This window comes from Lissotriton helveticus, chromosome 5_1 (assembly GCF_964261635.1).
Source record: "Lissotriton helveticus chromosome 5_1, aLisHel1.1, whole genome shotgun sequence".
Classification (NCBI taxonomy): Eukaryota; Metazoa; Chordata; class Amphibia; order Caudata; family Salamandridae; genus Lissotriton; species Lissotriton helveticus.
In genome coordinates this window covers 559,257,235-559,274,559 of record NC_136065.1, presented here as the reverse complement: position 1 = coordinate 559,274,559, position 17,325 = coordinate 559,257,235, and the positions used below count along the sequence as shown (strand labels likewise).

General features: G+C 38.5%; 1 protein-coding gene across 2 annotated transcripts in view; it reads right to left on the bottom strand.

The window, feature by feature from the left end:
* Positions 1–17,325, bottom strand: part of RNLS (renalase, FAD dependent amine oxidase) — a 553,624-nt gene that overhangs the window by 120,360 nt on the left and 415,939 nt on the right. The gene's annotated exons all lie outside the window — the stretch shown is intronic.

The window sequence follows — 17,325 nt, the reverse complement described above, 5'->3', positions numbered from 1 at the left end:
GAATGTATATATTGCAGAAGAGGAAGTAAGTGAAGAAGAGGATAGCAATTTGTGTGCTGGTCAAATTGAGAAAGTAGAACCCTCTAAAAGTGAAGAAATATATGAACATTATAGTGTTCATCCTTTGCATTCCAAGGAAGTCATGGGGAATGCTATTGAGTTGTTTCAAATGAAACAAGCCAAAGGGAGTCCCATTAGTGTTTGGGAGGAAAGTTTGGAAGCTCGGTGTTTCCCACAGCTATTTCCAACAGGTCAAGGAGGAAGATATGATGAGCGACCTCATCAAATTCCTGCTTCTGAATACCGGACTTTACGATTGTATGCAGAAGATGCTAGGTTTCGACAATGCATTCCCTATTTGGTTCATCTCCTGTTGGAAAGCGATCTGTCTGGACTGTCATATGCAGTGAACCACATCTTGAAAAGTGGTATACAGATGCAAAACATCTCTGCAAGTGACTTTATGGATAAAGTCAATGTGCAAGACAGTATTTTGGATTGTCACCTGATTAATCTCATGGCGTGTCAGCGTGGTACTAATGAGTACTGGTACCGTCGTCATGGTGATTTAAAATGTATGCTGAGGAACTTAGGAACTCCCACATGGTTCCTCACTCTGAGCTGTGCCGAGTATGGCTGGGAAGACTTACTTGAATTTCTACAAGAGGCAAATGGAAACATTGAAAATATCGAATTCAAGACACCCGGAGAACTGTGCTCTTTGGATCCAGTGAATGTATGCAGGTACTTCAATCATAGATTTGAAACTATGATGTCTTTCATCATGAATAAGAAGAATCCACCTCTTGGAGAGGTGTTGGATTTCGGAGAAAGGAGTACCAAGCAAGAGGTGCTCCTCATATACATATGCTGCTGTGGATCAAGGATGCACCTAAATTTGGAACAGATCCAGAAGACTTAGTGATGAGTTTCATACAACAGTATTCTACGTGTGCTGTTCCAAACGCAAAGGAGAAGAAAAGCCTAAGAGAACAAGTTCTACGTTTCCAAAGCCATCGTTGTGGAAAGTACTGTCGTCGTAAATTCAGAAACAAGGACAAGTTCTACACCAAATGTCGTTTCGGATTTCCACGACCGGTGATTTCTAAAGGAAGAGTAAACAGTTTGATGTCTTCGCTGCGACATAATGTGATGAAGAAATCACCTAAAAACACATACAATTTGAAAAGGAACGAAGAGTCCAAGTACATCAACGACTACAACCCAGTGATTTTGTCCATGTGGAATGCTAACATGGATATACAGTTTGTGGCTGATAACTGTATGGCTGTGGCTCGGTATGTGACATCTTACATCACCAAAAAAGAAAAGACAGAATTGAAGGATATGTGGGAGGACATTTCCCATGAAAAGAGCCTCAGCAAGAAGTTGTACAGTTTCAGTCTGAAGATGTTGTCACATCGAGAAATTGGAGCTTACGAATGTTCTAACCGGCTGTCTTCAGCAAGTCTCTATGCCAAATCCAGGAGTATCGTTTGGGCGAGTCTTGGTCTTGCTGCAACGCATAATCGAGTTCTGAAACCTGTGCGGGAAATTGAGTATTTGGCGGAAAAGGAGCCGAACAGTACCGATATTTTGAAGACCAACATGTTGGATACATATTATCCAAATCGAAGCAGTCACCTCGAGAATGTTTGTCTGTATGAGGTTCTACAAAATTACATATTCAAGAGGAACATCAAAGAAGATATTGAGAAAGGAGTGTATGCTGTAATTGGAAGTGAGGGATGTCTGGTCAAGCAAAGAAAATGCCACTTGGTAAACCATCGAAAATTGAGTGGCGAATCTCCTGAAAAAAAGGAGTTTTTCTATTTAGCACTTTTGCAACTTTTCAAGCCTTGGCGTGCAGAAGAGGAACTGCTTGGAGATTTCCTCTGTTATGAAGACTCTTTCACTGCCGCCAAGGAGACCATAGAATGTCCTGCTTTTCCCAAATATCTAGAAATGTTGAATGCGGAAATCGAGCAGGAAGCAACGATTGCAGCCGAGATTGCCAGAGACAGTTCTCAGGACAGTCAGAGTTCTGTTTCATTGAGTCAGGATCCACTAGGAGGACCTGTTATCGAAAATGAAGCTGCCACTGCCATGAATGAAGTGGAAAGAGCCATGGCACATGCTCAGGAGGATGCGGTTAACTTAGAAGACTTGGAAAGACAACTCAACGTTGAGCAGAGGAAAATATATGACGAAGTTACCAAGCAAATTGATCATGGATTAAGTCATGAGAAGAAAGAGTGCTCATGTACGTCGTTGAAGCCTGTCCGACTGTACGCGAGTGGAGAAGCGGGAACTGGAAAAAGTTTCCTCATTAAAGCAATTTCATGTTATTTGCAGGAAAGGACTGAGTCATCGCTGTCTTGTGTTGTCACCGCTCCAACTGGACTGGCAGCACATAACATTAAAGGTATTACTTTGCATCGTCTACTGATGCTGCCAGTGGAGCATGACAACAAATTACAATACCACAAGTTATCTGGAGATGCTTGTTGTGAAGTTTCAAGAGTCTTGAGGAAAATGAAACTTCTTATCATTGACGAAGTAAGCATGGTTTCCAATGTCATGCTTGCCTTTGTGCATTTGAGAATGCAAGAAGTTCTTAAAACAGAGTATGATGTGTTATTTGGTGGCAAACACATCATTGTTTTCGGAGATCTTCTGCAGCTGACACCAGTGAAAGGACAACCTGTGTTCAAAATGCTCACGCATGAAGATACCAGGAAGTGCCTAGGGAGCATTGGCAACGTCAATATATGGTTAAACTTCAATTATGCTGAACTGCATGAAAATATGCGTCAGGCGAAGGATGAAGATTACAAGAATATTCTACAAGATGTTAGAATTGGAAAAGTGACCGAGCATGGGAAAGAAGCTTTACATGCACGATTACTGTCAAATTTATATCCAGAACAAGACGTTGTGCCTGAGAATATTTTTCAGAAAATTACTGAGAAGAAATCTGGAATATGTTTGATGCCAACTCTTGCAGAATGTGCCATCTTCAACAACAAAATGTTGCATTTAGAAAACCAAGAGATTGTGAAACTGGAAGCTATTGACAGAGTAGAGCATATGGGATCAACAATTATTTTGTCTGAGAATTTGAAAACAAAATTGGATTCATTAGAGAAGACTATATCTAAAACTGCAGGTTTTGAAAAGACTCTGAATGTGTGCTTAAACTGCCGTATAATTTTAAGAAGGAATTTACATGTTGAAAGAGGTCTGGTAAATGGATCAATGGGTAATGTTGTTGATTTTGTGAAATACAGAAATAGAGATGGAATTGAATTTTTAAAAATTAGATTTGATGGCATTGAGGAAGTACAGCTAATTGGTCGTTGTTCTGCTAGATTTTTGCTTGTAAAAGACTTATATGTTCGCCGTAAGCAGTTTCCTGTTTGCTTGGCATATGCGGTGACAATCCATAAATCACAAGGTTTAAGTGTAGACAGTGCATTGGTGAATATTGGCAGTTCTGTGTTCAAGGAGGGTATGGCATATGTGGCATTGTCACGAGTTAGAACTTTATCGGGATTGTACTTGATTGAGTGTGATGTCACAAACATTTGTGCGGATCTAGATTGTGTTAAGGAATACAATAGGTTAAGAAGAGAGTATGCGCCACATTTGCCTCAATATCCTTTGTTTGAGAAACGTGTGGTAGGCCGGAAACAAAGAAATGTGACCAATACTAGGGAGATTGTAGCAAAAAGACGAAAAGTCGATGAACCTGAAATTATAAGCAGAAAGAAAAAGGATTCTGTTGAAGATGTTGTTGGTTTTCAATTTGAAAACAGTTCTGGTGTCAACTGCTATGCTAATGTAGTGGTTAATGTTTTGTTTTCTCTAGAAAATGTAAAAGAAGAGATTGTGGTCAATTCTGATCAAAGATTTTGCAGTTTGTTAAATTCTGTGTTAGAGAAATGTAGCACTGATAGAACAAAAATAGAAAGTGTGTCTGAAATTCGAAATCTGTTAGACAGATGTTCAGGTCAAACACAATTCTCTCAAAATATTCAGCAAGATTGTCAGGAGTTTTTAATGTATATGCTTGATGTATTGCATGCTGAAGGTGTAGATGTAGATCACCTGTTTGGGCTTTCTTATCAATGGCAGCATGACTGCGAGAACTGTAGGGTATCAAGTACTACTAGTGTAGACTCAGAAAGATTTATATATTTAACTTTGCCAGACAGTAAATCAGTCTCCTTCAATAAGCTAGTAAAAGCAGCTGATCACAACATGGAGTGTAGCCAATGTAAATCTGAAATGATGTCAACATTATTTATACGAACATATGGCCAGTATGTCATTTTAATGTTCCAACGATGTAGGCCTGATGGAACAAAATTGACAACTTTAATTAAAAATTTTGTGGCTTCGCAGTTGTCAATATCAGGAAGGACTTTTGTAACTGCAGCAATTATATATCATGATGGTCCTTCAATAACATCAGGACATTACACAGCTTATTTGAAGTCTGGAAATGGCTGGTCATTCTGCAACGATTCTGTTTTAATTTAAAAAAAAAATTGCCTTTTGACCTTAAAAATTCTTACCTGGTGTTTTTAAAACCAAAATTTTAGAGAAGGAATCTCGGGATTTGCTCTGAGGAATTTCAAGAGGTTCTAATGGCTCCTACACGATTTGGCCTTGAGGATAAGTGTAGTACAGAGTCAAAAGTTATTTTTGTGTTTTAAATAGTTCCTGGAAAAAAAGAAGATTTTCTTACAGAAGTGGTGGGCAGAGATTAGTTGAAGGACAACAGAGTATTTCCCAAAGCAAACGGTGTTCTTACCATAACACTTGACGTCATGGAAAAATAACTGCACTTTGAATGAGTTCAGAAACACTGTTTCTTTTTATAAGCTAATTCAAGCAGCCAATCAAAACATGGAGTAGAGGGAATGTAAGTCTGCAATGCTGTCTAGATTATTGGTCCAAACTTTTGATTATAATGTCATTTTAAAAATCCAACTATATAAACCTGATGAAAGTAAGTCTTCAACTTTAATTACAAATGTTGTGGCTACACAGTCGTTGATTTTAGGAAGAACATTTGTAACTGCAGCTATTATATGGCATGATGGTCATTTGACAAGATCCGCTTATTACACAGCTTATTGAAAATGTAAAAAAATTTGCTGTTTCGGAAATTATTCCCATTTGACTACGATACAATGTTGCCTTTTTACTTAAAAATATTCTTACTTTCTGTTCTCAGAAAAGAGAATTTAGGGTAGGTAACTGGCGTATAATGATTCTAGGGGTTGATATAATTTTATCTACTGTTTTATATTGCTTTGTGATTAAAAGTGATGTAGAGAATTAAATAATTGTAGTAGTCATAGAGGAAGTGTAAGTCTGCTTCATAGTAAGCAGTATCAGTGTCATAGGAAATGTAGAACATGAGTGAGCAAGAAGGGTAAGATATTACTAGTCCAGGATTGTGAAAGTGATCTTGAACGTTTTCTTTCTGAAAGTTGCGGAAATAGAAAATGACGGGATTTGCTTACAAGAATTCCAAGAGTTATAAATGGCTCTTACATGATTTGGCCTTGTGGAAACGTGTGGTAGAGAGCGAGAAGTCATTTATTGTATGTAACATATTTTTCAAAACGATGGAGGTTTTCTTTCAGAAAGTGGCGGGCTGAAAATAAAAACAGCACAACCGAGTGTAAGCTGTTCATAGGACATCCTTCGACGTCATGGAAAGTAAGTTACTTTTGAGGAGTTCTGATTTCTGATTGGTTATGTTATATGGGTTTTTTAAACACAATCATTTTGATTGTGGTTTTTTTTCCCCGCTGTTACATGATGAATACCTTCAAGTCACTGTTTTTAGTGAAATTTGATACATTCTGAGAACAGCAAAAATAAACCATTTAACATGTATAATTAATTCTGTACTGTTTGTATTCATGATGTACATTTAGAACTGTGTAGGAGGTATGGAGAAGGTGAGGCTTCTGTAAGTGTCAAAGTTGTTGCATACAGTGCTCACATTCTACGTAGTCTTTCATATGATAGACTACATTTCCACAATGAGATACCTAAGCAAAGGAAACACAGGTGATGTGATTGTAGAATGAGCAAAAAAAATTGCACGTTTTTCAATTATATTACCTGTGTTTCCTAACATTACACATCACATTGTGTAGATGAGGTTTAGGCCTGTTCCAGGAGACAGAGGAGGTCTGACATTTGTTCAAGAGTGCAGTGGACATGACTCACTTCGTTGGTAGGCCTGCACATGTATTATCTCCTCTATACTCTTCAACAAGCCTACATTTCATCTGCAACCCTGAGTAGGACTTACCTGAAACAAATCTGTGGATAGGTTACACCTTATCAGCATCTAGAAACAATCATTTAAAATGTTAAGGGCAGTTTTATGAAGGCTGTGTGCCTCTTTTACGCCGCTGTTCCGTCACTTTTGTGTAAAAGATGCACCATGTTGCAAGATAGGCCTCAGTTCATTTCCAGCAAGATACCGTCAGTTTAAAATGTATATAATTAGGACTGTGTAGGGGGTATGGAGAAGCTGAGGCTTCAGTAAGTGTCAAAGTTGTTGCATGCAGTGCGTACTCTTTCATATGCTGGACTACATCTGCACAATGAGATACCTAACCAAAGGAAACACAAGTGATGTGATTTTGAAATGAGCAAAAGAAATTGCGCGTTTTTCAAATACATTACCTGTGTTTCCTAACATTACGAATCACATTGTGCAGATGAAGTTTAGGCCTGTCCAGGGAAACAGAGGAAGTCTGAACTTTATTGGTTGGCCTGCACATGTATTATCTCCTCTGTACTCTTCAACAAGCCTAAATTTGATCTGCAACCCTGAGTAGGCCTCACCTGAAACAAACGTCTGGATAGGACACACCTTATTGCCATCCTGAAACAATCATTTAAAATGTTAGGAACAGTTTTATGATGATTGTGCACCTCTTTTGCGCTGCCATTGCGTCACTTTTGTGAGACAACAGCAGTGCAAAAGATGCACCATGTTCCAAGATAGGCCTCACTTCATCTGCATCAAGATACTGTTAGTTTAAAATGTATATCTTTAGGACTGTGTAGGGGGCCTGGAGAAGCAGAGGCTTCTGTAAGTGTCAAAGTTGTTGAAAAACTGTTTGTCCTTCAATCTTTTCCCTTGTCTTTTCTAATTTTTAAATACATGTTTTAATATTTTTCAAATGTTTGTTCTCTCTTTCACAGATTGAAAGTATAAAAATAACAAGTGACTAAGTTAACGACAATTATAAGGTAAATGTTTTGTACTCTTTTCATTACATTTCTATCACATTTAACTACTATTAGTTCCACTGCTTCATTTCTTTAACCCTCACTTTCCTGCCTTTGCTACTTCCCTCATTCCTTTCTCTATTACTTACTTACTCTACTCCTTCCACTCCTTTTCTCAGTCCCTCTCTTCTCATAGTTCCTCACTCTTGTTCACTCACTCCGTCTCTATTACTCTTAGTGTCTTTGACTGATCACTCTTTCACTACTTGTTCATTATGCTTTCTCTGTGTAGTTGAAGCACACTAAGGGGCATATTATGAACACAGCCAATAAAATTATTGCTGTTTTTATCGGCAGAAAACTGCTGCAAAAGCGGTTTTAGCAGCAGTTTTCTGCCGCAAAAGCGGCTTTAGCGACACATTTCTGCTGATAAAAGCTGCAAAACTTTTATTGCCTATGTTGATAATATGCCCCTATGTTATTTAGATTTCTTTGCTGTTTCAATTATTCTTTTTCTGTTACTTCTTCTTTTCTGCTTTCTGTTTTTTCTCTCTGTTATTCCACATGTTTTAATCTTATTTTGAACATTCACTCATATTCTCTAAGAAACTCTTCTTTGTTATTCTTCTACTCTCCTTTTTTTCTTTCACTTCCTTATCTATTTTGTTTTTCACAATTATACCCTCTTCCATCTTTTCTTCGGTAAATAAATCTATTAAACAGTATCTCTGGTTTACTCCCTATAGCTGTCTTTCTTTTAACATTACTCTCTGTTTACTTCCCTTATACTTACTCTTCTTTTTTTTTTTTTTTTCTTTTTTTTGGTTCGCTCCCGGTTCGCGTACCGGGGAGCGAACCGGGAAGCGAACCAAAAGAAATAGAGGTTGCCAGAGTGCTAAACATTCTAGCAATTTTTTTATAAAGGGGAGGTAGTTCTGAAAAGAACTTTTTTTTTATGTTTTTGTTGTTTTATATATTTTTTTATTTTTCTGAACATTTTTAGTTTTTTTTGGATTTTTTGAACAATTTTATGTTTTTTTGGCTTTTTTGGGGGGGAAACAACGAAAAACAGGCATTACAAAGGGCTCAACAGGAGCAAAAAAAAAAATTTTGGGGGGGGGCGTTTAGAGCACTTGTGGTTTTCATATGCTCTGTTTATCAAATTAATACTCATATTGGCACATGAGAGTAGGTTACCGCAATATATACACACTATCTTCATGTGCACAAAGTTTTCTTGAATGTTTGGCACTGTTTCCCGTGCCTCTGGCCCCGACAGAGTTACCTGTGCTGATGTCCTGGCCACAGGAGTTGGTGGCTTGTCTTGGAGGTCACGCATCTCTGCCCTGCTGTAATTTAGTGGATGCCACCTCTGCATATGACGATGCATAGTATAGTTGCCGTAACTATACTTCTTATCTGTGCCTCTTGATAAATCTTCTTTGCATATTAGGCATGTCACATAGCGAGCATTCACTTTTTTTGTCCTTCAGGAAAAGAAAAAAACTGCCAAATAAAACTATTTTTGTGGTGAGATACCCGGGGCTCCTCACGTAAAAACTGTGTTGGCTGTACTTCCTCTTCCTGTTCTTCATCCTCTTCCTCCTCTGTGTTGGGAATGAACTGTGGAGGTGGTCCTCTCTTACTTGGTGGTGGTGGTGGTGGTGGGGGTCCACCAGCTGCAGCTACTACTGAAGCCATTTTCTACTCAGCAAAATAGGTCTTCCTTTCTCAAAGTTGAAAGTCAGAGTGAGAAAAAAGGTGGGGGCTTTCATCATTTTGGAAAAAAAATAGTTCTAAACCAATGAAAAGTGTTATTTTTAGGCCACATGACCTAGCCTTACATCATTAGGAAACCAAAAGTGAAATGAACCAATGAAAAGTTTTATTAACAAGTCACATGACCTGTTTCGCTTACGTTACGCGCTGCGCGCGCGTCCCGGATCGCTTCCGGGGAGCTGCGCTTCGCGCCTCGGTTCGCGCTCCGGAGCACTTCCGGGTGCGCTAATGCGGCGCGTCATAAGACGCATTACGCGGCAACGCAATACGTCGCGCTTGCGCGACGCGGCCCGGATCGCTTCCGGGGAGCTGCGCTTCGCGCCTCGGTTCGCGTACCGGAGCACTTCCGGGTGCGCTAACGCGGCACGTCATAAGACGGATTACGCGACAACGCGATATGTCGCGCTTCCGCGACGCGTCACAATGTTGATTTCTAACGCGGCAGTTGCGCAAACGGAACGTTTACCGGTTCGCGTACCGAGTCGCGGCACCAAATTGAGCTAACGGGAAGCTACCCGGTTCGGGAACCGGGAGCGAACCAAAACATAATAATAAAAAAAATTATTAATAAACATATAAAATATATTTTTTGATTTAAAGAAGAATACATTTTACAGCTATAGATATTAGCTTTTAAAAAACCAATGAAATTCACTGAAAAAACCATAGGTTATAGACCATATATAGTTAGGAATTAGCATTTACAAAACCTTGAAAATTCACTGAAAAAACCATGGGTTATAGACCATATATAGTTAGGGATTAGCATTTAGAAAACCTTATTTTACTCACACAAAACCATTGAAATTCCATATATAGTTAGTTGCACTAACTATATATCGCGCACCCGCAATCCACTGCTGATGATGTCACATATTACATCATTCATGACATGGTCAGTGACATCACTGATGACATCACAGATGACATCTCAAATGACATCACTGATGACATCACTGATGACATCTCAAATGACATCACTGATGACATCACTGATGACATCTCAAATGACATCACTGATAACATCTCAAATGACATCACTGATGACATCTCAAATGACATCACTGATGACATCTCATTTGACATCAATGGTCACATCACTGATGATATCATTCATGTGACAATACAATGCATCTCCTCACACTTTAATATAACCTCTGTTACACCCAGTGTTAAATACAGAATATAATTTTTTAAACCATTGACACACCAATACTAGTTACTACATACACACTCACTGATTCCTACATCTACACACACATTCACTCATTCACCCATACAATCATTCATACATACAATCACTCATCTTTACAACACTATCATATGCACTCATACACCTATACAGACACTCACACTCTGCCACTCATCCATGGAGTTACTCACACACCTAGTCAGTCCTGTAAAGAATCAATCACATTTCCATTTTCTAATCTATACAGTTAAACATAGAGTACCTTACATTTTCAAACATATACTAACACATACTTACTCTCTTATACAATCATTGATACAAGAACACATTGATCTGCACAGAGTCTCACATCTCCCAGCCAGCCACACACATATTCAGTCTCCCATACAAATACTTGGACAATCAATCAATAACCCATATAGTTACTCATATAGCTACTGATTAACACATGCAGCAGTTTACAGAACAACAGACATAATGATGCACAAATTAAGACAGTTTAGTCACTAACCCATGCATTCAGTGAGACACATTTAATCACTCACTCATACAGTCAGTCACGCACCTACTAAATCCTTCATCCAGACACTTCTACATCTACTCATTCTTCAATATGTAAAACATATTTAAACTTTACAGAAACACACAGTCACTGGATGATGTCATCAGTGATGTCATTTGAGATGTCATCAGTGATGTCATCAGTGATGTCATTTGAGATGTCATCAGTGATGTCATCAGTGATGTCACTGACCATGTCATGAATGATGTAATATGTGACATCATCAGCAGTGGATTGCGGGTGCGCGATATATAGTTAGTGCAACTAACTATATATGGAATTTCAATGGTTTTGTGTGAGTAAAATAAGGTTTTCTAAATGCTAATTCCTAACTATATATGGTCTATAACCCATGGTTTTTTCAGTGAATTTTCAAGGTTTTGTAAATGCTAATTCCTAACTATATATGGTCAATAACCTATGGTTTTTTCAGTGAATATATATATATGTATATATATATATATATATATATATATATATATATATATATATATATATATATATATATATATACCAACAATCTGGTTCCTGTTTTCCCTGCAATGGCGCTTCATAGCGGTGCGTTGCTCCTGCGGCAGAACCAAGCCGCTTGCAATTCACAACAACGTCTGTTTCCAAGGAAAAACTAAACGAGCCGCAACTCACAGCTGTGAGTTGCGGCTCGTTTCGTTTTTTCCTTGGAAACAGACGTTGTTGTGAATATATATTTATATATATATATATATATATATATTCTGCCAATCAGTAGTTTGCAGGGTCAATATTTATATATATATATATATATATTCTGCGGCAGGTGGCGCTGGGAGCAGAGCGAGCGCTTGCTGCATTTGGTGATTCGTCATATATATATACATATATATATTCACTGAAAAAACCATAGGTTATAGACCATATATAGTTAGGAATTAGCATTTAAAAAAACTTATTTTACTCACACAAAACCATTGAAATTCCATATATAGTTAGTTGTACTAACTATATATCGCGCACCCGCAATCCACTGCTGATCATGTCACATATTACATCATTCATGACATGGTCAGTGATATCACTGATGACATCACTGATGACATCTCAAATGACATCACTGATGACATCACTGATGACATCTCAAATGACATCACTGATGACAACATCCAGTGACTGTATTTTTCTGTAAAGTTAAAATATGTCTTACATATTGAAGAATGAGTGGATGTATAGGTGTCTTGATGAAGGATTTAGTAGGGGCATGACTGACTGTATGAGTGACTGATTAAATGTGTCTCACTGAGTGCATGGGTTAGTGACTAAACTGTCTTAATTTGTGCATCATTATGTCTGTTGTTCTGTAAACTGCTGCATGTGTTGATCAGTAACTATATGATTAACTATATGGGTTATTGATTGGTTGCCCAAGCATTTGTATGGGAGACTGAGTGTGTGTGTGGGTGGCTGGGAGCTGTATGACTCTCTGCATAGATGTGTGAGCAGTTGATTCACTAGATGTATGGGTTCAAAAGTGCATGTGGAAACAGCTGTATGGGCGGTTGACTGTGTGCATGAGTGTATTGGTGAGTGAATGGATATCTCAGTGCTACATGTCAAAGTAAGTACATATGTAAAATACAGTACATGTGAGAGTTGACATATATAAATACTTGTGCATAAGAGCCAGTGAATGTGTGAGTGGCTGTATGGATCATTGTGAACTTGTATCCAGGATTGTATAAGTGAGTAAATATGTTTTAGTATATGTTTGAATAAGTAAGGTGTGTATAACTGTATAGTTGAGGAAATGGAGGTGTGATTGATTCTTTGCATGACTGACTAGGTGTGTGAGTAACTCCATGGATGAGTGACAATCTGTGAGTGTATGTTTATACTGAGTGTATCTAAGATTATATAAGAGTCTGAAGAGGTTCATCATAATATCACATGAATGATGTCATCAGTGATGTGATCAGTAATGTCAAATGAGATGTCATCAGTGATGTCATCAGTGATGTCATTTGAGATGTCATCAGTGATGTCATCAGTGATGTTAAATGAGATGTCATCAGTGATGTCATTTGAGATGTCATCAGTGATGTCATCAGTGATGTCATTAGTGATGTCATTTGAGATGACATCAGTGATGTCATCAGTGATGTCATTTGAGATGACATCAGTGATGTCATCAGTGATGTCATTTGAGATGTCATCAGTGATGTCACTGACCATGTCATGAATGATGTAATATGTGACATGATCAGCAGTGGATTGCGGGTGCGCGATATATAGTTAGTACAACTAACTATATATGGAATTTCAATGGTTTTGCGTGAGTAAAATAAGGTTTTTTAAATGCTAATTCCTAACTATATATGGTCTATAAACTATGGTTTTTTCAGTGAATTTTCAAGGTTTTGTAAATGCTAATTCCTAACTATATATGGTCTATAACCTATGGTTTTTTCAGTGAATTTCATTGGTTTTTTAAAAGCTAATATCTGTAGCTGTAAAATGTATTCTTCTTTAAATCCAAAAATATATGTTATATGTTTATTAATAATTTTTTTTTAAATATTTTTTTTTCTTCGCTCCCGGTTCGCGAACCGGGAAGCTTCCCGTTAGCTCAATTTGATGCCGCGACCCGGTCCGCGAACCGGTAAACGTTCCGTTTGCGCAACTGCCGCGTTAGAAATCAACATCGTGACGCGTCGCGGAAGCGCGATGTATCGCGTTGTCGCGTAATGCGTCTTATGACGCGCCGCGTTAGCGCACCCGGAAGTGCTCCGGTACACGAACTGAGACGCGAAGCGCAGCTCCCCGGAAGCGATCAGGGGCGCGTCGCGAAAGCGCGACGTATCGCGTTGCCGCGTAATGCGTCTTATGACGCGCCGCGTTAGCGCACCCGGAAGTGCTCCAGAGCGCGAACCGAGGCGCGAAGCGCAGCGACCCGGAAGCGATCCGGGGCGCGTTCCGCAGCGCGTAACATAAGCGTAACAGGTCATGTGACTTGTTAATAAAACTTTTCATTGGTTCATTTCACTTTTGGTTTCATAATGATGTAAGGCTAGGTCAGGTGACCTAAAAATAACACTTTTCATTGGTTTAGAACTATTGTTTTTCCCAAATGATGAAAACCCCTCCTTCTTTCCTCACTCTGACTTTCATTTTTGTGAGAGGAAGACCTTTTTTGATAGTTCAGCAATGGCTTCATTGGTAGCTTCAGCTGGTGGACCCCCACCACCACCACCACCTCCTCATGGGAAGAGAGGACCACCTCCCCAGTTCATCAGCAACACAGAGGAGGAAGAGGATGAGCAAGAGGAAGAGGAGACAGAAGGACCACAGTTTTTAGAAGAGCAGCCCCGGGTTTCTCATCGGAAAACCAGTTTTATTTGGCAGTTTTTTTCGATCCCTGAAGGGCAGAAGAAAGTAAATGCCAGATATGTCACCTGCCTCATATGTAAGGAGAAGTTATCTAGAGGCACCTTAAAAAAATACAGCTTCGGTAACTACACCATGCATCGTCATATGAACAGGTGGCATCCTTTAAACTACAGCCGGGCAGAGATGCGTGACCAGCAGGACAACCCAACAACTCCTGTGGCCAGGTCATTATCACAGATATCTTTGACACCAGCAGAGGCACGGGAAACCGTGCCAAACATTCAGGACAACTTTGTCCATATGAAGTTTACCTGCTTGTATTGTGGTGCATTATTGTCTTGTGGCAATATGAGTATTACCTTAATCAACCGAGCTTATGAAAATCACAATTGCCCTAAACGCCCCAGACAGTAATTTTTTTTTTGCTCCTGTTGAGCCCTTTCGAATGCCTGTTTTTTGTTGTTTCCCCTCCATCAAAAACCCAAAAAAACATAAAACTGTTCAAAAAATACAAAAAATGTTCAGAAAAAAAAAAAAACATAAAACAACAAAAACATTAAAAAAAAGTTCTTTTCAGAACTACCTCCCCTTTCAAAAAAAATTGCTAGAATGTTTAGCACTCTGGCAAGCTCTATTTCTTTTGGTTCGCTTCCCCGTTCGCGAACCGGGAGCGAACCAAAAAAAAAAAGAAGAGTTAGTATAAGGGAAGTAAACAGAGAGTAATGTTAAAAGAAAGACAGCTATAGGGATTAAACCAGAGATACTGTTTAATAGATCTATTTACCGAAGAAAAGATGGAAGAGGGTATAATTGTGAAAAACAAAATAAAAAAGGAAGTGAAAGAAAAAAAAGAGAGTAGAACAATAACAAAGAAGAGTTTCTTGGAGAATGTGAGTGAATGATCAAAATAAGATTAAAACATGTGGAATAATAGAGAGAAAAAACAGAAAACAGAAAAGAAAAAATAACAGAAAAAGATTAATTGAAACAGCAAAGAAATGTAAATAACATAGAGCCATATCATCAACATAGCCAATAAAAGTTTTGCAGCTTTTATCGGCAGAAATGTGTAGCTAAAGCCGCTTTTGCGGCAGAAAACTGCCGCTAAAACCACTTTTGCAGCAGTTTTCTGCCAATAGAAACAGCAATAATTTTATTGGCTGTGTTCATAATATGCTCCTTAGTGTGCTTCAACTACACAGAGAAAGCATTATGAACAAGTAGTGAAAGAGTGATCATTCAAAGACACTAAGAGTAATAGAGACGGAGTGAGTGAACAAGAGTGAGGAACTATGAGAAGAGAGGGACTGAGAAAAAGAGTGGAAGGAGTTGAGTAAGTAGGTAATAGAGAAAGGAATGAGGAAAGTAGCAAAGGCAGGAAACTGAGGGTTAAAGAAATGAAGCTGTGGAACTAATAGTAGGTGAATGTGATAGAAATGTAACGAAAAGAGTACAAAACATTTACCTTATAATTGTCGTTAACTTACTCACTTTTTATTTTTATACTTTCAATCTGTGAAAGAGAGAACAAACATTTGAAAAATATTAAAACATGTATTTAAAAATTAGAAAAGACAAGGGAAAAGATTGAAGGACAAACAGTTTTTCAACAACTTTGACACTTACAGAAGCTTCTGCTTCTCCAGGCCCCCTACACAGTCCTAAAGATATACATTTTAAACTAACAGTATCTTGATGCAGATGAAGTGAGGCCTATTTTAAAACATGGTGCATCTTTTGCACTGCTGTTGTCTCACAAAAGTGTCGCAAGACACTAACATTTTAAATGATTGTTTCAGGATGCCAATAAGATGTGTCCTATCCAGAGGTTTGTTTGAGGTGAGGCCTACTCAGGGTTCCAAATGAAATTTCGAGTTGTTGAAGAGAACAGAGGACATAATACATGTGAAGGCCTACCAATGAAGTAAGTCATGTCCACTTCACTCTTGAACAAAGGCCAGACCTCTTCTGTGTCCGTGGACAGACCTAAAGTTCATCTGCACAATGTCATTCGTAAACTTAGGAAACACTGGTGATGTAATTGAAAAATGTGGAGTTTCTTTTCCTCATTTCACAATCACATCACCTGTGTTGCCTTTGGTTAGGTATCTCATAGTGCAGATGGAGTCTAGCATATCAAAGAGTACATAGAAGTTGAGCAGTATATACAACAATTTTGACATTTACAGAAGACTTAGCTTCTTATCTTGTTGGAGATGAAGTCAGGCCTGTCTTGCAACATGGTGCATCTTTTGCATCACTGCTGCATCGGTTTCATGTGGCACGGGTTTTTTACAGCATGACACATCTGCCTAGATGCATCAATTTGTAATTTTGTCGCCTCATAGCAAATCTTTTGCACCGCCGCTGCATCACAAAAGTGACGCACAGTGGTGCAAAAGAGGCATACACCTATCATAAATCTGTCCCTAACATTTGAAATGATTGATTCAGGATGACGATAAGGTGTGGCCTCTCCAGAGGTTTGTTTAAGGTGAGGCCTACTCAGGATTGCATATCAAATTTATGCTTGTTGAAGAATACAGAGGAGATAATACATGTGAAGGCCTACCAATGAAGTAAGTCATGTCCACTTCACTCTTGAACAAAGGCCAGACCTCTTCTGTGTCCGTGGACAGACCTAAACTTCATCTGCACAATGTCATTCGTAAACTTAGGAAACACAGGTGATGTAATTGAAAAATTTGGAGTTTCTTTTCCTCATTTCACAATCACATCACCTGTGTTGCCTTTGCTTAGGTATCTCATAGTGCAGATGTAGTCCAGCATATGAAACAGTACCCAGAAGTGCAGCACTGTATGCAACAACTTTGACACTTACAGAAGCCTCACCTTCTCCATGCCTCCTACACAGTTCTACATGTACATCATAAATGCAAACAGTACAGAATTAATTATACATGTTAAATGGTTTATTTTTGCTGTTCTCAGAATGTATCAAATTTCACTAAAAACAGTGACTTGAAGGTATTCATCATATAACAGCGGGGAAAAAAAACACAATCAAAATGATTGTGTTTAAAAAACCCATACAACATAACAAATCAGAATTCAGAACTCCTTAAAGTTAACTTACTTTCCATGACGTCGAAGGATGTCCTATGAACAGCTTACACTCTGTTGTGCTGTTATTACTTTC